The following is a 22871-nucleotide window of genomic DNA, read 5'->3' on the forward strand; positions in this document are numbered from 1 at the left end:
GAACAGAGGCAATTGGTTATGATATGGGTCCATCTCCTTGGTAGAAATAGCCTTGTCCCCTCCCCTCTTTTGGCCCAAATAAGACACTGTATCCTGTCCATCAGCCATTGGTTGCATACATCGTCTCACCATCTGACTTTTGGAGGTTTGCTTGTCTTCCTTTTTTTTCACAGTATTTTCCCAAACTGTGTATCACCCAGTGGACTGGATTTCCCCTGAATGAATCTCAGGTGCATTCCAGGTGGGTCACCTTGCAATTTGGGGATTCCCAGGTTCTTCAGGGCACACAAAAATGCCCTGAACTTGACAGTCACATCCAGCACAAGTCAATTTTGCTAGCTAACTGAAGAAAACTTTCATTCTCTTACCTTTAAACCTATGGGGGTCCTAACTTCTCCTCCCCTATCCAGGTGCATTTCATGATACTCTTAGTGATATGTTTGAATGAGATTATTCCTGTCACATGGGAGATTTTTCTGTCTGCCCAGTTGTCCCTGCCTTCACTCAGCTTGCTTAAACGTGGAGTTGCCCAAGGGCCAGTCCTTGTTCTGATAACTTTATTTTACTCTCTGATCTGTGCCTTCAGGTATCATTTTGTATAGCTGGCTTACAGGTCTTTTTTTTTTTAAAGATTTTTATTGGGGAATTGGGGGATGGGTACAGCATTGGGGAATTGGGGGGAAGGGGAACAGACAAGTTGCTGTCATTTTGTTCTTCGGTCTAGTTGTGGAGGACGTTGCTTCACTGGCCCAAGTTGGCACCATCATTGCGCTCTTCCCGGGTGAGGCAGATCAGTCGCCGGCTTCTGGACGGCCGCTCACTATGGCTGCTGGCCGCTCACGCTGGCTGCTGGCTACACACGGTAGCCCATGGCAACCCACTGCCACAGGGGCTGCAGCCTACGCCTACGCCGGCGACTCACGACAGCCTAGTTCCAGGTTGAGCTGTTGTTCAGCATCTTAGCTGTGGAGGGCAGTGTCACTGGCCCTCATATGTGGGATCCGAACCGGGGCCCTCTGGCGTCCCAAGCCAGTTCTTAACCATCGTGCCACTCGGCCGGCCCTTACAGGTCTTTATATTCAGTCCTCTATGTAATTCCTACAATACAGTCCTGAAACTCACTACTTTTGAAAATTAATTTTTTGATGAGATAATACAGAATTCAAAAGTTCCAGGAAAAGACAACTGAAAAATAGTCCTCCCTTTGTCTCTGGACAGAAATGTATCCCATTCTCTTCCTTGGAAGCAAATGCGTTCATCCTTTGGGCCATTTCCCCCTGAAAGTGCTGTGCTCTGAAGTCAGTGTATGTGATGACATACTTCGCACCTTCCGTTTTTAACACCAGCTTTCCCACTGGACAGTCTCACTTCTGTAAATAGTCTCCACATCTAATTAGCCACCTAACCTCAAAGCCTTGGTGTTTTCTTTTACTTCTGTTTGTCCTTTTGCCTCATTCATGCCTTCTTAATCACCATATTCCTGGACTTATTCACAGTGTATTTTGAGTTTATGTTGCTTTCTGTTACATTAGACTGCCGTCAGCACCCACTAAATGGTGAGGTGATTTTCCTGCCCACATAGCATTAGACTGCCTGATGACTCCTCTGAGAACTGTGAGCGCCCCCTGCTGTAATAGAACTAGGATGGTCGATGGATTCTCTAGCCAGTGCTTTTTTCTTTTCTACAATCCATTCACCTTCAATGGGTTATGTACTCTCAGAGGACAGGAATCACTGGGCACCATATGTGGTCTATCCTCTTTAGTGCTTACACAGCCTTATATAGAGAGTGGGTTCTCAACATACTCATATATTTGTCAAATGGTAAGATGAACACTGTTTTTTGTTAAAGTAATTAGAATGTGGACATTTTGTTTTTAAAAACATGAGAAAAATAACTGGTGGAGAATATAATGGCAAGAAGATGAGCAGATAACCTGCTCTATTTATAATGGGTTATCACCTTTTTTGTTTCTTTGAAACCTTCTCTTTACTTGCTCTGTAATATTGTACCACCATCCTACTCCAGGACCTTCCATATCACTACTTGTTCTCCTTCCCTTCTTTATTTTTCTCCTCAGTACTTATAAGGTACTGCTAATATGTAATTTATTTATCTTGTTTTTAAAATGTTCTTTCCCCTACTAGAATGTAAGCCCTACTGGAGCAGGATTTTTGTCACTCTGTTGACTGCTGTATTCCCAGTGCTTGGCAGGTAGTAAACTGCTCAATAAATATTTGTTGAATGTATAACCTGGTGAGGCACCTTTTTGTGTGTGTTGTTATTAAATTGATCACTCTCATCAATCTTAGCTTACTGCTCTTTGTTCTGTTCTGTGTTGCTTAATATCAGTACTTTGAGACCAGGGAGACATTTTTCATCTCTCTGCAAACAACAGTTGTAGTTTGAGACTGAGTGACTGAAAGCCATGTGGAAGGAAGAAGTAGACAACATAGTCGATGGTTCTGGAAGAAGACACGTTGGGCTCTGCTCTCCAGTGGCTGACATATTCCCCAAACACTCCCCACTTGTATTTTGCTAACCTATTTTGAGTACCTTTATTAAAGGTGATTTGTGTCCCTATTTGTTATTCTTAACAGAAAGTATGTCCTTTTCCATGGCTTAATTTCTCCCCCTTTTATGGTTCATATCTGTTTGGACTCCTTTGCTTAGGTGCTGTCACTGTTATTAAGGAGGAGGCCAGTTGATTGGGTTTGAGTTTGAGCCTTAAATAGATCATTTAGTCTCAAAGAGACAAATTCTGTTTTGTGGCCACATTTTGCCCATCCAGCTGGCTTCCATGCATATATGAGCCTTGGGCCCCTTCTCTTGTGGGGACAGTCAGGTAGGCCTTCGCATGCATACAGGCCCAAGAGGGTGCTGGCTGACTGGTGGTGACTCTGGCTTTCCAGTAAGGGCTGCCTGGCCAGGAGATGATCCCAACTACGACTGTGAACCTCAGGTATGAACTGGGTGTGCTGCTCACTAGTCAGATAATTTGCTCTAAATGCGATTCATTTCCTTTGTGAGGACTCATTCACTAAGATGGTATCAGGAAAACCACCTGACCTTTTAAATACAAAGAGAGTAACAGATCGTGCTTTGCTGAGAAGCGGAGGCTCTTGTCTTATGGATGGCGAGGAGTCACTGTGAGACTTTAAGCTAGGCAGAGATGTTTATTTTAGAATTACTGTCCTTGCGGTGGTTTTGAGGTAGACTGTTGAGGAGCGTGAGATAGATGCAGGACAGGAGAGTATTTTAAAAAGTTGTGAGAAGAATGGTTACCACTGTGCAGAACTAGATGACTGCCTTGGGGGTAAATGAGATAAGGATGACTCACAGTTATCTAGTTCTCACAGGTATCTAGTTTTCAGAGGAACAGGAAATGGGGAAGAAAAACAATGTTTACAGGGAGGATTGAGAGTTACCTCTTGGACCTGTTGAGTGAGAGGTGTTAGGGAGATGTTGGAGCAGAAATTTGGGTGTAGGGTTCTGGAACATGGGGGAGAAGACTGTGTTGGACCTACAGTTGCTAGAATCACTGCTTTAAAGCATCATGTTGGGCAGATGACTTTTTTACTTTAACATTTTTTCATTATGGAAAATTTCGAACACATAAAAGTCAAGACAATAGTATTGTGATATTGTGATTTATAGTAAGAAATATCTATTTGGTCACAGAGTTCCTAAAAGTCTTAAAATTTCTTAAGTGATTCAAAGCAGTAAAGTTGTCTTGATATTGAAAACAACCCCCTTTCAACCACACCTGAGTTTATGTTAATGAGATGACTTTGGGAAAGCATCTAAGGATGGGGGCTGGTTGCCAGGGGGAACCAACAGGTAGGGGAGAGGGGCTGGAAATTCAGCTAAGTTGTCAATGGCAATGATTTAATCAATCATGCCTATATGATTAAGCTTCCATAATAACCCCAAATGACAAAGTTGTAGAGTTTCCAGGTTGGTGAACATGTGGGGGTGCTGTGAGAGTGTCATGCTCAGAGAGGGCATGGAAGCTTCATGCCCCTTCTCCATACCTTGCCCTAAGCATGTTTTCCATCTGGCTGTTCCCAAGTTATATCCTTTTATAATAAACTGGTGATCTATTGGGTTGTCGGAAAAGTCATGACATAGTTTTTCTATGTTTTTCATTGCAAAAATGCGTCATGACTTTTCCGACAACCCAATAGTAAGTAAAATTTTTTCTGAGTTCTGTGAACTGCTCTAGCAAATTAATTGAACCCTAGAGAGGGTTGTGGGGACCTCTGATATATAGCTCTGACATATAGCTGGTTGGCCAGAAACAGGTAACAATCTGGACTTGCGATTGGTGTCTGAAGTTGGGGGTGGGGTGGGGTGAGCAGTTTTGTGGGTATCCAGGTAGATAGTGTCAGAATTGAATTGGAAGACACACCGCTGGTGTTGGAGAATTGATTGGTGGTGTGAGAAGCGTGCACGTGCACATACACAAGTATAATAAACCAAACCCTATGTACCTGTTACCCAGCCTCGTTAATTACCAGATCATGGTCATTCATGCTTTAGCTATACCCCCCGCAGCTACCCCTTCCCATGGCATTGACATAAAATCTCAAATTTTGTTTAACTATTTATTTTAATTATTTATCTGCAAAAGATCAGGAATCTTTATAAAAAGATATAGCCACAAAATATTTGTCAAATATCCAGTAAGTTCACATTTCCCCAATTGCCTTTTTTTTACTTTGATTTAAGATGCAAATAAGGTTCCTACAAACACACTTGGTTGATATGTCTCTATGTCTCATAGCTCTGTCATAATCTGTAGGTTTCAGAGTATTCTGGGTTCCATTTGTGTGAACCTGAGTGATAACCAGCATTTGAGCAAAAGAAAGAGATGGAGGAAGATAGTGTCAATGTAAGAAATGCCCAAACCTGTAGAGAATTTGTAGAAGAATTTATTTCAGCCAAATTAATGACAACTTCTCTGAAGCAAGATCTCAAATGCTGTGAGAATGACAGTTTTTTAGTTTCTTTTATGCATCTGAGGGGAAGGGAAGGAAGATTACATGAAGGTGGGAGAAAGCAAGGTTGGAATTGGATTACAGGATAGTGAACAAGATTATGTGCTTTCCTGAGGGTGCTTATGCTTATTTCAAAGGCGTATTAATCTAGATGCACAGAAACAGCAGACAGGGCTTGCTTAAGGGAAAGGTAAACCTTTTACTAAAAAAGTTACATGTCGGGCTGGCCGAGTGGCTCCATTGGTTAAGAGCTCGCTCAAGAGTTTGAGCTCTGAGCAACAGCGGTTTGATGCCCGGCCTGAGCTGAGCTGCCAACAGGTGGCAGGATGGCTCAGCTAAAAATAAATAAATAAAAAAGTTATGTGCCTGGGACCTGACTACCCTCTGTTACCTGCCCAGTTAGGAATTTATGATCATACCACTCTGTGAGATTACTTTTATAGAACCCCCTTTTTTTCCCATCTATTGGGTTGTCAGAAAAGTCATGATGCATTTTTGCAAGGAAAAACAGAAAAATACGTCATGGCTTTTCTGACAACCCAATACAATAGGATAATGTAGGGATCCTCTTAATTGGAGGAATAATTTTGATTTTTCCCCCCTGAGCGGCATGATGCTTTTAGGAAAGCTTGAGCAAGTTCTTGTAGCCTCTGTCTCCTGCAGTTAATTCTCTGTACTGCTGCTATGGTATCTTCTGAAAGGCAGGCCTGATTATGTTCCTTCTTAGCCCAGAAGTCTCTGTGGTCCGTTTCCTGTGGGAAAAGTCTGCTCTCAGGAGCTTGCCTTAAAGAGATGACTCACCATCTTCCTTGTACCCAACCTTACCCCTTGACACTTGGTCTCCACCCTCCCCCTTTCTCCTAACGTGGGCTGTGCTCCAGCCATGCTGCTGTGGTTAATGTTCGCTTTCCCACCTCATGCTGATGGCTTTCCCTGAAATACAATTCACACCCCCTCTTCTTTCATCCATAAAAGTCTGACTCATCTTGAAAGGCATGACTGAGGAGTCACCTTTTCTGTGAAGTTTTCCTCAGCTACTTTTTCACCTCAAAGAATTATTCATCCTGTTCTCCACTGTGCCACCTTTTTATGCCTCTGTTTTGTGGTACTTGTCACAGCCTAACTAGTTTTATCATTAGTTATGTGTTCCCCAGGCAGGCAGGGGTGTGTGCGCGGGGGCTCAGGAGGGCAGGTGCTGTGTCCTGGCCAGCACCATGTTTCCTCAGCACCCAGCCCAGAGCCCTCTCCTCCTGAAATGCAGAGTACATGGGTTTGCTACCAACTCTTAGAAGGATGAACAATATTATAGCTTCTTTACTGTGTGTTCTGTTTTAAAATAATTTTATCAAGTTGGCCAAATATGATATAGTTTTAAGCTGGGCTGAGTTAAAAGCGGCGAGTAATGACATTTTATTCTGCCCTCATAAACACAAAGGATTTTTCTGAGTATATGTTGTAAAGTGTTTCTAATTGTGTCATTAATGTTGACTCTGATTGTTGACTTTGGATTCTTCCTGTACATCAGTTTCATAACTCAAAAACTTGCAACAAAAACACAAAACTAATCTTTCCAGATACTGTATTTTTAAAAGATTTTTATTGGGGAATTGGGGGAAGGGGAGCAGACAAGTTGCTGTCCTTTTGTTCTTCAGTCTCGTTGTGGAGGATGTTGCTTCACTGACCCAAGTTGGCACCATTATTGTGCTCTTCCCGGGCGAGGCAGATCAGTCGCCGGCTTCTGGACGGCTGCTCACGGCGACTGCTGGCTGCTCACACTGGCTGCTGGCCACACACGGTAGCCCATGGCAACCCACTGCCACAGGGGCTGCAGCCTATGCCGTCACCGGCGACTCACGGCAGCCCAGCTCCAGGTTGAACTGTTGTTCAGCATCTTAGCTGTGGAGGGCAGTGTCACTGGCCCTCATATGTGGGATCCGAACCGGGGCCCTCTGGTGTCCCAAGCCAGTTCTTAACCATTGTGCCACTCGGCCGGCCCTCCAGATACTGTTTTATTGCCTGTCAAAACCTAGACATATATTGTGTGTGTGTATGTGTGTGGGGGGGAGGCATTATGTTCATAAGTTAGGGAACTGACCCTTTCATATGTGTGTAATCTGTTAATATGATTTGTAGTAAAATTATAATTTTTGATTTTCGTTATTTCATTCTTTCAGCAAACATTAACTGAATGACGATCATGTTCCAGACATTGTGCTGGGTTCAGTGGAGCTTGCAATCTCATGGGGAGGAGGACACATAATAACAGCTATGTGGGCGCTGACAGCACAGAGGAAGGTGTAGTTAACTTTGTGACTAAGGTGGTGCTGTTTCATCTGAGTACTGCAGGTGCCTAGGAACTTACCAGGTAGAGGGTGGAGGTGGGGACTGGGAGACAGATCTGACAGCATGGACAGCATGTGCGAAGAGCAGAGAGTTAGGAAGTGGCCTGGCTTACGTCATTGTTTAGCCATCATGTTTATTTTTCATGGGAAATACATATTGTACATGGTATAAAGTTCAAATGGCTCAACAATGAAAATTAAGTCCTATATTCCTCTGAACCCCAGCCATGAAAGTCCCCTCCCTAGAGTCAACCACTGTTACACTTTCTTGGGTCTATCTTTCCAAGGAGTTTTGCTGCATTTACACACCTTAATAGATTTTCTTTGTATCTCCTATGCAAAAGGCAGCATGCTATACAACTTGTTCTGCACTATGCTTTGTTTTTCACTTAATGTACTGTACATAGCATTGCTGCATGCCTTTTAATGTAATGGCTAGAGATTCTATTATGTGAAAGTACCTCAATTTATTAAAAGATTTTATTGGGGAATTGGGGGAAGGGAACAGCGTTGGAGAATCGGGGAAGGGGGACAGACAAGTTGCTGTCCTTTTGTTCTTCAGTCTAGTTGTGGAGGACGTTGCTTCACTGGCCCATGTTGGTATTATCATTGTGCTTTTCCCAGCTGAGGCAGTTGCTCACCTGCCATTGGACAGCTGCTCATGGTGGCTCATGGCAGCTCACGTTGGCTGCCGGCCACTCACGGTAGCTCACGGCAGCCCACTACAGCCTATGCGGACAATGGCCACCCATAGCAGCCTAGTTCCAGGTCGAGCTGTTGTTCACCATCTTAGCTGTAGAGGGCGCAGAATCACTGGCCCATGTGGGATGTGAACTGGCAGCCCTGTTGCTCAGAGATTGTGCTTCCAAGCCAACTCTTAACCAATGTGCCACTCGGCTGGCCTGGTACCCCAATTTGTTTAGCCAGTACCCTTTGGAAGAGACATTTAAGCCTTTTATAATGTGTTGTTATCTATCCCATGAAGTACATGGGAATAAGTGAGCAGCAGCCACAGAGTATAGAGCTGAGGGTTGTAAATATATTCAACTCTTAGTTCATATTCTGTTAACAAACAAAAATTCAGGCATATTTGGAAAAGAACCAAATAGAATTTCAAGAAATTAAAAATAGTCATTGAAATTACAAACTCAATTGATAGGGTTAAGAACTGAACAGAGAATTGGCGAACCAAATGATGAATCTGAAACAATTATTCAGAAATGGCACAGAGAACTAGAAGGAAAATATATCCACATGTTGAAATGCTACACAGCAGTGAGACCACAAGAACCAGAGCCACATGTCAATGTGGATGATACTTCCAGGCATATTGTGGGGTGAAAATAAAGCAAGTTGCAGAATAATTCATACCATACACAATTCAAAGCCATGCAAAATTAAATAACATATATCTGCAATTAAACTCTAAGGGCATAATAAACACCAAATTCAGGCTAGTGGTTTCCAGGGGGTAGGGGGAAGTGGGGGGAATTGATTGAGAAGGGTACAAGGGGTGCTTAGCTCTCTTGGGAGTACATTGCTGATTAAGTTGATTGTCATAGCCATACAGATGTCTGGTAGACCATTCTTATCAAGATAAATTCTAATGAAATATATTAAATATCAGAGGCATACCTTAGGGATATTGCAGGTTCAGTTCCAGAACACTGTAATAAAGGGATATCACAATAAAGCGAGTCATAATCTTTTCTTGGTGGAGAGTCTTGCCTTCAATTTGTAAAAAATGCAATATCTGTGAAGCACAATAAAGTGAAGCACGATAAAGCGAGCTTTGCCTATATACAAAATAGCATATATAACTTACACATAGATAAAAAATAGAATAAATACCTCTGTATTCACTGTCCAGCTTAAGAAACAGAAAATTACCAGTACCTTTGAAACCTCCTGTATATTATTTCCCAATTATGTTATTCTTTATTTCTTATATGTACTATAACTATAAGGTATCTGATACATTTCATAATAAAGTTTTTAAAAGGAATGCTCTATAGTCCTCTTATAGTTATCTTACTAGTATATGTAATAATCAATTTGAATTTAAATCTCTGTCCTCCTTTTTACAATTGTTGTATTGGTCATCTAAGTAAAATAATTTTGTATTGTGTGCTTATGACTAAATTTCTAAACACACCACATTTTCAACATCTTCCCAGTATGTGATGTTTTAAAGGCATGAGTGAAAATTAATTTTTGGTCTTGCCTCATCGAGTTTGAGCAAGGAGAACAGAGGTATGTTAGTTTCTTGGTTAGTGCCATAGGATAATACTTTCCACAAAAGTAGGAGTTCATGCCTTGAAGTCAATATGGTGCAAGTCTCCTTTGACAGATTAAGATAACTCATTGTGATGGTGGTATGAGAAAGGAAAACAAACAAACAGGAAACATCTCTAGAGTAGGGGTTAGGGACCCTGTGTTAGAGTGGTGGGACCCTAACTTCTCGTCTGTAAAAGAAATATTTCCTAGTTGGGAGGTGGGATGTGAGGTAGCTGTGGATATATTATTGATAGTCTAGAGAAGCTACCTGCAGTTTCCCCTAAAGGTAGTGTATTAGTCAGCTCTGGTTGCTATAACAAAATACCACCATCTGGGTAGCTTAAACAACATAAATTTATTTTCTCACAGTTCTGCAGGCTTGAAATCCAAGACCAGGGTGCCAGCAAGGTTGAGTTCTGGTATGAACTCTTTTCCTGGTTTGCAGATGGGACCTTCTCACTGTGTGCTCACATGGCCTTTTATTTATGTGTATGTGCATGGGGAGAGAGAGACATCTGTGTTCCTCTTTTTTTTTTTAAGGCCACAGTTCTATCGGATTAGGACCTCATCCTTATGACCTCATTTAACTTTAATTACCAACTAAAATCCTTATCTCTAAATATGGTCATGTTGAGGATTAGGGCTTCAACCTATGGAGTTTGAGAGGACACAATTCAGTACATAGCAGATAGTTTATTTTTGTTGATAATCTTTGAATTCAGGTGAATTCAAATAGGTTTTATTTTCTTTGTTTTTAAAAATATACCATAATAAATTAAAACTGAGGTAATACAAGCTGTTTTATTCATTTATTTTGCCATTTGTTCTCAAAACCCTCTCCCTTTCACGTGTGTGTGTGTGTGTGTGTGTGTGTGTGTGTATGCATTTATTTCAATTTTAGATTCAACTATCCTTTAGTAATTCCGGTAACTAGAGCAGCAAATGTAGTTGCCGTTGTGTGTTCTAGTTTCATGGTTCTCTAAGATAACTGGTTTATTTGTTTATTTGTAGTGTTGCTTAACTTCAGAGCTTCTAGGGAGGTAGATTCTGTAATATGCCTCATAAAACCATTGGAAGATTTTTAACCTGTGAGAGTACTTGAATTTTATTCATTCATTTGGGCCAAATTCTAAAGGCTGATAAATGTGGGAATCCTTGGATTTTTTAGCAGGTAAGAGCTTGCACATATGTAGTTGCTCCCTTACGGTTCAGAAATAAGGCTCGTTTCCTAGAACTCAAATGAGGTAATTCCTTATTAACAGATGGCTACTGGCTAATGTCTTCATAGTCTGCTGTCACCTATTGAGTGGCTCCGGTGGGTCAGATGTATGGATGGCTGGCAAGTACCCACTGAGCATTGCCCTGAAGAAAATTAGCTCTGGGGGTGAGGAACAGGCAGTTATGAAGGCAGTCACAGCACAGTGCAATCATTATTCTGATAACATAGTCACTATCAGAGACTATGTTGAGGACATACAGGATGACCAGGGCTGCCACATAAGGTTGCATAGGTTGTGCCCCAGAACAATTCCAGGGAGCCTCTTTCATGTTGAAGTCTGTGAGGGCCTCTGTGATTGTGGAGAATCGAATCCAGTCCTGAGGGATCAGGAAGGACTTCGCTGCCTGGAGGAAGTGATATCTACATTGTGATTTGAAGGATGAGTAGGAGTGAACCCAGTGAAGATGGTTAGGGAGGAGAGTGTGGGAAGAGAGTTCCAGGAAGAGGCTTAGAGGAAAGACTGATTAATTTATTCTAAAGAGTAGCTGGTGTTTAGAATGAAAGTCTTGGCCTCGGCCTTTAAAGAGTAGCACACAGGTCAGGAAAGTGTGTGATAATCTGCTGTAGTAGTTTTGTTGTCTAGTCCTTTGGCAATTTTCATTGAATTTGATTGTGTTTAATTAAATGGGAAATACATAAAACAGCAATTAAAATGTATTGAGTGATGACTCAGCCACAGGTACACCGTCCTCGATTTTGGAAATGTCAGAGAGGCAGAAACAAATAACTCATATACCTGATCTAAAACAAAAAAAACCTGAATGTATGATTTGAAAGGTCCTTAGACCTAATCCAGGAATCTGCTGGCCTCACATTATCTTCTGTTCAAATATATCTGTGAATTTTTTTAAAAAGCATTTGAAAGAAAATATGTTTAAGAATATGGTTGGTCATCCATATTTTGGGGATTCAAGGGGTTAAATTAGTGATACTCTTCTGTTACCTACTAAAATTTGGAACCAATTGCTAGATGAAGGAGCCAGGTGGATAGAAATCAAAATGTCTTGTTTATCAGAAGCAGAGCTTGGAGAGTGATTTAAGTGTGTGGCAATAGTGGGCTTCCTGAGACTGTGGCCCTGAATTAGGTAGAAATAATCCCTCTAGGCCCTGGAGGTATTGAGCCAGCATACGAGTAGGCCCCACTTAGAATAAGGCAAGTTTTGGGGCAACCGAGTGGCGCGATGGTTAAGAACTGGCTTGGGACACCAGAGGGCCCCGGTTGGGATCCCACATATGAGGGCCAGTGACGCTGCTCTCTACAGCTAAGGTGCTGAACAACAGCTCAACCTGGAGCTGGGCTGCTGTGAGTCGCCGGTGATGGCGTAGGCTGCAGTCCCTGTGGCAGTGGGTTGCCATGGGCTACCGTGTGTAGCCAGCAGCCAGCGTGAGCGGCCAGCAGCCGCAGTGAGCGGCCAGCAGCCGCAGTGAGCGGCCGTCCAGAAGCCGGGGATTGATCTGCCTTGCCCGGGAAGAGCGCAATGATGGTGCCAACTTGGGCCAGTGAAGCAACATCCTCCACAACTAGACTGAAGAACAAAAAGACAGCAACTTGTCTGTTCCCCTTCCCCCAATTCCCCAGTGCTGTTCCCACCCCCCAATTCCCCAATAAAAATCTTAAAAAAAAAAAAAGAATAAGGCAAGTTTTATCAACCTACGCTTCGGTGCCATATTGGACTCCTCTAGTGAGAAATTCAGTTATTGAGCCCAAGTCTGCCTCCTTGGTCCTACTTTTACATAAAAGGTTTTTCTACTCTTCCATTCTACACTAGAATGGACATCTTCATTTTGTAAAGACCATCAGAAGGTATGTAGTTTGTGGTTACCCATAGAGAAATGCTATGCAGCTGTGATGGGAAGTTTATCCTGGTGTCTCACCCAAGAGCTTCATGGGACAGTATAATGATTTTTCCATGTCTGGTTTTCCCAAGTAGATATCTAAGACCAAAAGTCATTTTCTTCCTTTTATTCCTAACTGTGACATTCCATATTTTGGGAAACTACTTAGAATTGATGATGTTTTTGAATCACATAAACTTGTTCCATGTTGGTTTTAATCAAATATTTGGAATTTCAGCTGTTGAAAAGAGGAACATTAGATTGAAGATTGAACTCTTATCTGATGGGCTTTATTTTCACTATTTTAGTTTTTCATATACTAATGGGGGCAAGACAGAACTTTTGTCTTGAAGTGCTATGGACAGTTTATTTCTTTAATGAAAGTCACCATTTATCAGGGCAGCATTACTTACAGGCTGACTGTTTGGTGATTCATAGATTTCTGTTGAATTATCGAGAGTTATCAGATTTGGAACAGTGGAAACTCTTATACATTGTTTGTGGTTGGAGTGTTGTTGCAAAATGGTATAGTAACTCTGAAAAATAGTTTGGTGGATTTTTGCAAAGTTAAACATACATTTGTCATATGACTGAGCAATCCTACTCTGGCATTTACCCTAGAGAAACTGAAACATGTTTACATAAAATCCTGTTCATAGCAGCTTTATTTGTGATAGCCAGAATCTGGAAACAAGTCAAATGTCCCTCAACAGGTGAATGAATAAACAACCTCTGCTACATTCATGCAATGGAGTACTACTCAAAAGTAAAAAGGCTCAGTTGGTTAAGAGCTCGCTCAAGAGTTTGAGCTCTGAGCAACAGCGGTTCGAGTTCCGGCCTGAGCTGAGCAGCCGTTGAGCTGCCAACAGGTGGCAGGATGGCTCATCTAAAAAAAAAAAGTAAAAAGGAGTGAAGTGTTAATTTACACATTATTTGGGTGAATCTCAAAGGCATTATGCTGAGAGAAGCCAGTCTGAAAGGGTCATATACTGTATGGTTCCATGTATTTAACTTTGAAAAGACACGACTCTAGTAATAGTAAACAAATCAGTGATTTCTGGGGTTAGATAGGGTGAATGTGTAACTGTCCAGGGATAGTACAAGGGACTTTTCTTGGGAATGATAGAATTGTTCAGTTTTCTGATTGTGGTGATGCTTACATGAATCTATATGTAGTTAAAATTCAGAGAACTGTACACCAAAAATCAATTTTAAGACAATTTATAAAGTAAAAAAATGAAAAACACAGCATCAAAAAAAGTTAAAAAGAGAAAAGAAAAAATAACCCACAGACTGGGAGAAAATATTTTCAAATTATATATTCAATAAGGAACTTGTATCAGAATACATAAAGATCAATTCTACGCAGGGAGAATGGCAACTGTCCCTCCTGTCCTTGCCATGAAGACAACCACACAGCTCAGCCTCTCCCTGTATGTCTCTGACTTCTCCCATGTCGCTATCCCTACATGGGAGCCCAGGGGCCTCAAGCGGAAGGTCACATGGAAGTCCGGGCTGCCACTGTTTTTGAGCACCTTTTTGTTGATGAACATAACTGCTGTCCTACATTTTACTTGGCAACCCACAGCCTTAGCCTGGGATGGCACTTAGCAAGGCTGGCAGTTGGGAAGAAGAGCTGGACTTTGAATGGGAGAAAGCAAGGACAAGCTGGAACCCAAAGGCACCTCTACATCTGGTTTTCACTGCATGTAACAACCACTTTCAAAGAATGAAATAGCTGCTTCATTTCTTCCTTCCAAATCTTGCACAAATTTCTCTTTTGGCCAACTCTAATCTGGTAGCATAGAGGGAAAGAGATTCTGGAAAGAGTAGTTCCAGTTTAGCAAAGCTGATAAAAATTACGAAGGATTGAAACCCATTTAATATGTTTAAATCATAGGAACTGTATCACTGGGTAAACCAATAGTAGATGAAGCGCATTGCCCTTCACAAAACTATTCTAACCAATGAATTGAAAATAAATTATAAATCTAAAACATCACCATTGTAGCCTTCATGACTTAATAGATATAAGTGTTAAGCATCAACAGCTGCTAACATCACAAAACGAGAGATGACCACACACTATATACTTCCCGTAGTCTTACTAAACACCCCCTATAGTTTTGCCAAAGGGATCAAACCCGAGTCTGCACCAGTCTCTGGATCCACCTGCCAATTTGCAAGAAACACAAAGGACAGAGAAATATGTTGGACTCCACCACGAGGTGATATCAGCAAAACTTAGACTATGGGAAATTATAGATTTTATTCTCTGAATTCATTGAGAGTTAAAATGTAAAGAAAAGAAAGGGATGAAGGGTGACTCTGTAGATTAAAACAAACGTACAAGATACATCAAAATGTCTACATTTTAGTGATAATACTATTTTAAAAACACAAGAAAGTGATTAAAAGTCAGGATAGTGGATTCTTAGGATGGGAATATGGGAGTTGTGATTGGGATGGGCAATACAGAAGGACTTCTGGGGTGGCTGGAAAAGTTCTGTTTCTTAAATTCTGGCCAATGAGAGATCAATGGATTATATTATTTGAAAAGGAAACACGCTGTTTTCCACTCCTTATTTCTCTTCCCATGGCTGGAATGAAGAAGTCATGGTCATCATCCAGCTTGAACCATGTAGACATGGACAGCACACTAGGGTAAGGATCAGCAAACCTTTTCTGTAAAGGACCAGATAATAAATATTTTAAGCTTGAATAATTTTACAGGCAGTATACCTTCTGTCCCAACTACTCAGCTCTGTTGTTGTAACTTGGAAGCAGCCATAGACAATATGGAAACAAATGGATATGGCTATTTCCAATAAAACTTAAGAACAATGAAATTTTAATTTCATATAATTTTCACATGTCACAAAATATTCTTGTTTTTTGTTTCATGAAAGTTTTGATTTTCAAAGTTTTCAATCATTTAAAAATATAAAGACCATTGTTAGCTCATGGCCTTTAAAAGAATAAGCAGTAGACAAGATTTGGCCTGTCACTATAGTTTGCAGATCCCTGCCCTAGGGAATGTTAGAACATTATTACACAGGAACCTGGGGTTCTGGTATACTTCATGGTACAGAGCCACCTATCTAAACTGGACTCTAGACTGCTACATGAGAGAAATATACTTCTACCTTGTTTGGGCCATTGTGTTTTGTATCTCTGTTATATTGACTTAGTCTAAACTCTAATACAATGTGCTCTTATAAATTCTTGGAGAGACTGAAGTTAATAAATACCTGATAATAAGCTACTAAAGGGATTTTTGACTCTTCTAGAGAAGAGCAACAAGCCAAGCCAAGAAAAGCAAGTGAGAGTATTCCAGAGACAGAAGTTGATTCTGAGTGGCTGACTTGAAAGCTCCAATATTTTGAGACCAGCGTGTGGCGTCTTCAGGGAACACTCTGTCCTGGGCACCCCTGCAGCTTCAAAGAACCCACCAACTTATAAGAAATGAACCATCAGACTACAATAACATTACATACTGGAACCTCCAAGTGTACACTGTCCTAGAGGGTGCCTGCCTGGACTGGGCCAACTGCATCCAACAATGACTTGGCGAGTCTTTTTGAGTGTGTAGTCTACTTTGACTATGTGCCACCACCCATTCTTCAGTGTCAGCATGGTCATCTTATTTGTTGCAAGTGCTGTCCAAAGCTCATATGTTGTCCAACTTCCCAGTGCCCGTTGAGATACATTTGTAACTTGGCGATGGAGAAAGTGGCCAATTAAGTACTTTTCCCTAGTAAATATGCTTTTTTATGGATGTGAAATAACTCTGCTACAGAAAACGCAGATCACAAAAAGCTCTGCAAGTTCAGGCCATATTCCAGTCTGTGCCCCAGTGTTTCCTGTAAGTGGCAAGCCTCTTTTAATGCTGTCATGCCCCATCTGATGCATCAGCATATATTCATTACAACCCTACAGGGAAAGGACAATCAGAACAGCAAAATGAAAAAAGAATCTAAAAATATGAGGGTAGTTTAAAGGGCTGGGATAACATCAAGTGTACCAACATTCACATCATAGGGGTACCAGAAGGAGAAGAGAGAGCAAGGAATTGACAACCTATTTGAAGAAATAATGATGGAAAACCTTCCTAACCTGATGAATAAAATAAACATACAAGCCTAGGAAGTGCAGAGTGTCCCAAACAAGATGAACCCAAATAGGCTCACACCAAGACACATCATAATTAAAATGCCAAAGGTTAAAGACAAAGAGAGAATCTTAAAAGCAGCAAGAGAAAAGCACTTAGTTACCTACAAGGGAGCTCCCATAAGACTCCCAGCTGATTTCTCAACCTTTGCAGGCCAGAAGGGATTGGCACAAAATAACCTAAGTGATGAAAAGCAAGGACCTACAACCAAGATTACCCAGCAAAGCTATCATTTAGAATTGAAGGACAGATAAAGAGCTTCCCAGGCAAGAAAAAAACTAAAGGAGTTCATCACCACCAAACCAGTATAACAAGGGAAGTTAGAGGGTCTTCTTTAAGATAGAAAAAAAAGATAAAAAATATGAATAATAAAATGGCAATAATTACATCTCTATCAACAATTACTTTAAATGTAAATGGTTTAAATTCTCTAATCAAAAGACATAGGGTGGCTGAATGGATAAGAAAACAAGACCTTGACTTTGATGGGTACCAGGAACAGACAGCAGACCCCAGAGAGCCCTGAGCAGCCCCACTGCCACAGCAGACCTAGTTACCATCACATCCCGGGAGGAGCTGCAGCTGCTGCAGCTGGCCCCAGTCACCATGACTGCAACTGTGAGCAGTGAGGCCGAAACCCAGCTGCCATCTGCCACCACCCTTTCCCTCAGCACGGCAGACACCGAGCCCAGCATCATGGAGTGGTGTCCCCGGCAGCCTTACATCTGCAGCACCTGCTAGCAGGGACAAGAAGGTCATCGCAACGAAGGTTTTGGGAACAGTAAGATGGTTCAATGTAAGAAACGGGTATGGTTTCATCAACAGGAATGACACCAAGAAAGATGTATTTGTATACCAGACTGCCATAAAGAAGAATAACCCCAGGAATTACCTTTGCTGCTTAGGAGATGGAGAGGCTGGAATTTAATGTTGTTGAAGGAGAAAAGGGTGCAGAGGCAGCAAATGTTACAGGCCCTGGTGGGGCCCCAGTGCAAGGCAGTAAATATGCCGAAGATTGTAACCATTATAGACATTATCCACGTCGCAGAGATCCTCCACACGATTTCCAGCAAAATTACCAGAATAATGAGAGTGGGAAAATAATGAGGGATTGGAGAGTAACTCCCAAAGGCCAGACCCAACAGCCCCAGTCCTACTTTAGGTGCCAGTTCCCACCTTACATCATGCAGAGACCCTGTAGGCATCAACCACAGTATTCCAACCCTGCTGTGCAAGGAGAAGTGGTTGAAGGTACTGACAACCAGGGTACAGGAGAACAAGGTAGACCAATGAGACAGAATATGTACTGGGCTATAGACCACCGATTCTGCAGGGGCCCTCCTCGCCAAAGACATCCTAAAAATGACAGCAATGAAGAAGATAAGGAAAATCAAAGAGGTGAGACCCAAGGTCAGCAGCTACCTCAACGTCAGTACCACGGTAACTTCAATTACCAGTGCAGATGCCCAGAAAACCCTAAACCACAAGATGGCATAGAGACAAAAGCAGCTGATCCACCAGCTGTGGATTTCTCTGCTTTCCAGGCTGAGCAGGGCGGGGCTGAGTGCTTGCAGGGTTACCATCTCTACCATTATTGTGTTTAGTCACCCAAAAAAAGAAATGAATAGGAAATTCCAGCAATAAGAAATGGACAGAAGATTGGAGCTAAAGACCTTAATTGCTTGCTTTTTGCCCGTTGACCAGATAACTAGAACTATCTGCATTATCTATGCAGCATGGGGTTTTTATTATTTTTTACCTAAAGATGTCTCTTTTTGGTAATGACAAATATGTTTTTTAATTTAAAAAGAGCCTATTTTTTCTCAATACACCTTTAAAGGTTTTTAACTTGTTTCCTATCTGGTCAAGATGAGATTTTTAAGAACTTAATTTTTAATTTGTAATAAAAGTTTACAACTTGATTTTTTTCAAAAAGTCAACAAGCTGCAGCACCTGTTCATAGAGGCCTTAAATAATTTTTTAAAAAAGAAAAGAAAACAAGACCCTTACACATGCTTTCTAGAAGAGGCTCACTTCAGATCAAAAGACACACACAGAAGGAAAGTAAAGGGATGGAAAAAAATTCATGAAAATGGAAACAAACAAACAAGTTAGGGTAGCAATACTTATACCAGACAAAATAGACTTTAACACAAAAGCTATAACAAGAGATAAAGGACCCATCCAGTAGTCCCACTTCTGGGTATTTATCTGAAGAAACCCAAAACACTACTTCAAGGGGACATGTGCATCCATATGTTCATTGCAGCATTATTTACAATAGCGAGGATATGGAGGCAACCTGGATGTCCATCAATAGATGAGTGGATAAAAATAATGAAATCTTGCCATCTGCAACAACATGGATGGACCTAGAGGGTATGGTGCTGTATGGAGTAGGACAGAAAGACAAATGCCATGTGATTTGACTTATGTGTGGAATTTAAAGAACAAAATAAATGAACAAAGAAAATAGAAACAAACTCATAGGCACAGAGAACATTTTGATGATTTCCAGATGAGAGAGGGGTTGGGGGGCAGTTTGAGAAAGGTGAAGGGATTAAGGAGTACAAATTGGTAGTTATAAAATAGTCATGGACATGTAAATTATAGCATAAGTAAGATAGTAATATTGTAATAACTGTCTGATGTTCAGATGGGTATTAGATTTATTGGGATGATCACTTAGTAAGTTATGTAAATGTCTAATCACTATGTTGTAAACCTGAAACATATAATATTGTATGTCAACTGTTATTGAAAAATAAGAAAAAATTTATTAAAAGAAAAAAGACAATAACAAGGGAACAGGAATAAGAAATACAAATTGGCAGTTATAAAATAGTTATGGGTATGTAAACTGCAGCATAAGGAATATGGCCAATAATATTGTAATAACTATGTATGGTTATCAGGTGGGTACCAGAATTATCAGTGTGATAACTTTGTATAAGTTATATAAATGTCTAATCACTATGTTATACACCTGAAACTAATGTTGTGTGTCAGCTTTAATTGAAAAAAGTTTTAAATGGTACTGTTTCCCAAATGGAAAACAGTTGAGCATTTTCTTAAAATAGTAAGCGTAAATTTACCATATGACACAGCAGTTCCACTCCTGGGTATCTATCTTAGAGAAATTGAAACATATGTTCATGCAGACTTGTCTATGAATGTTCATAGCAGCATTATTCATAATAGCAAAAAAGTGGAAATAATTCCAGTGCTCATCAACTAGTGAATCATTATATAAATATGGTGTATCCATACAATAGAAAACTATTTGGTGACAAAGAATAATGAAGTACTGATACCTTCCTTCCACATGGATGAACCTTGAAAAAATTATGCTTGGTGAAAGAAGCCAGACACGAAATAGTACATATTGTATGATTCCATTTTTATATGAAAATGCCAGAAAAGATAAATCTATAGAGAAAAAAATAGATCAGTAGTTGCCTCAGTCTGGGAGTAGGAAACATGGAGTAAACACAAATGGAACTGTTCCAAAATTAGATTGTGGTGATAGTTGTACAACTCTGCATATACTAAAAATCATTGAATTGTACACTTAATATGAGTGAATTTTATGGTATGTAAATTGTATGTCAATGAAATTGTTTAAAAAAAGTGAATATTTCACTACATATTCAAAACAAGTAACAAATATTTGAATGAGCGCTCTTGAAACTAATATATCAATGAATAATACAGATGCATAAGTAGCAGAACAAATAGAAAACGATACTGAAAAGGCTGTAACATTCATTTTCAAAACCATAGTCACTTAAATGATCCCCAAACCTGAAAAGTCATTGTCACTGCTTGGATCCATTGCATTCTCTTTGTTCACTGAATTAGAAGTAGTCATTACTATCTTTAAACATTGTGTTACTAGGTCTAAAATGGGATGCTTTCTTGTCTCAGAATTTCAGATGAAGCTTTAGAACTCAGAACAATCCCTACAGTGCTGTAAACAAATCACCAGTGGTGGACAAACTGAATTGCTGATTATCTACCCCCAGTAGCTCATATAAGGGAAGGTGAGGTCTTATTAGAAGAGAACAGTGTGCATTCATGCACTTCTTCACCACTCCTTAACAAAGGCTTATTAGTAGAGACATCTACATAGTGCAGCTGGTGGATAGCTGTCTAGAATTACACCTGAGTGCCCACTTGTTCAATTGACCTCCCAACAATCTCAGTCATAAAAGCAGAAACTGGCTCCGGACTAATGGGGGCTGTATTATTCAATGACCTCATGGGATTTTTGAGCCACACTTTGTTCATAATTTAATTCCTTCTTCATAACACCAGTTTTTGGATGAACACATATATAAAGTGTATGCAGGACATTTTTTTGGTTATATCTTTTAAAAGTTAGAAAAGTTGGTAGTTGTATATCATCAGCACAATATAATATGCAAATACAGTTATGGAGTGAGAGTTTTTTTCATACACACAAGTTGAAATAGTCTTGAATTTTTTAATTGAAAAAGTGTTGAATTCTTTAATTTAAAAAGTGTTGAATTTTTTCACCTTTGGAGTTCAGCTTCTTTTAAGCCCCATCAAATATCAAAGGAATTTCATCCATATTTGCTTTCTGTAAAAGGTGAAAACGAAATTCTTTCCTGGCATTAATCATATACCTGTAAAATCTGTGATCCTCTCTTCATCAGCCGACATCGTATGTGTTATTTTTCTGGCCCACATACATAGTAGGTTATTTATCTTTATAATCTGGGACACTATGATGTTAGTCCAGGAAAATTGTCAATGCCTCTGTTGCTCTCCATTGCTTTTGGTGAACACTGAGCATTCTGATCTTTTAGAAAAATCTAATGTCGTGTTTTAATTCCTTGTAACTATGACCTCTTTCCAGTTCTTTTTCAGAGGCTGTCTTTCAGATATGGCAGATGAAAATATGCCATTCATGTTGTCTCCATGTTTTATCCTAATGTTTTATTCTTTGTTGAAGTGGAAGATGCTAAATGTGAACTTCCTATCACAGCAAAGGCTCCTTTTGCTCCATGGACTACAGTGCTAATAAATATGGGTCTCGTATGTTTGAGGAATTACTTAAACTCTACCTTGAATTAGCAGTATATCTTGTTGCTTGGTATATTTTTGGTCAAAACTATCAGGACCGTGTTTTCTTTGTATCTTTGCTGTGGTGTTTTTTAATCACCATGTTTTACCACAAGGGGCAGCAGCATCACCTTCACTGTCTCCATTTAATCTTTTTTTTAATTAAAATTTATTGGGGTGACAATGGTTAGTAAAATTACATTGGCTTCAAGTGCGCAATTCTGTAGTACATCATCTATATATCACATTGTGTGTTCACCACCCAGAGTCAGTTGTCCTTCCATCACCATATATTTGACCCCCTTTACCCTCATCTACCACCCTCTTCCCTCTTATCCTCTGGTAACCACTGAACTATTTCTGTGTCTATGAGTTTTTGGTTTTTTTATTTGTTTGTCTTGTTCCTTTGTTGCTTTCAGTTTTATATCCCACACATCAGTGAAACCATATGGTTCTCGACTTTTTCTGTCTGACTTATTTTGCTTAGCATAATAATCTCAAGATCCATCCATGTTGTTGCAAATGGCACTATTTCATCTTTTCTTATGGCAGAATAGTATTCCATTGTGTATACATACCACATCTTCTTTATCCAATCTTCTATCGAAGGACACTTTGGTTGTTTCCATGTCTTGGTCACCATAAATAAAGCTGCAGTGAACATCGGAGCACATATAGCTCTATGGATAAATGTTTTCAGATATATTTGGTAGATACCCAGGAGAGGGATTGCTGGGTCATATGGTAATTCTATTCTTATTTTTTTGTAAAGATTTTTATTGGGGAATTGGAGGGATGGGAACAGAACTGGGGAATTGGAGGAAGGGGAACAGACAAGTTGCTGTCCTTTTTGTTCTTCAGTCTAGTTGTGGAGGAC

General features: G+C 40.3%; 1 protein-coding gene and 2 pseudogenes across 2 annotated transcripts in view; all 3 read left to right on the plus strand.

Annotated features, from left to right (window-relative positions):
• The window catches only part of SLC9A7 (solute carrier family 9 member A7), a 154848-nt gene that overhangs the window by 46367 nt on the left and 85610 nt on the right, over nucleotides 1-22871 (plus strand). The window lies entirely within an intron of this gene.
• LOC109385942 (E3 ubiquitin-protein ligase SIAH1-like) lies at nucleotides 16201-16734 on the plus strand (annotated as a pseudogene).
• LOC109385945 (nuclease-sensitive element-binding protein 1 pseudogene) lies at nucleotides 17513-18510 on the plus strand (annotated as a pseudogene).

The sequence above is a fragment of the Hipposideros armiger genome, unplaced genomic scaffold (assembly GCF_001890085.2).
Source record: "Hipposideros armiger isolate ML-2016 unplaced genomic scaffold, ASM189008v1 scaffold_7, whole genome shotgun sequence".
Classification (NCBI taxonomy): Eukaryota; Metazoa; Chordata; class Mammalia; order Chiroptera; family Hipposideridae; genus Hipposideros; species Hipposideros armiger.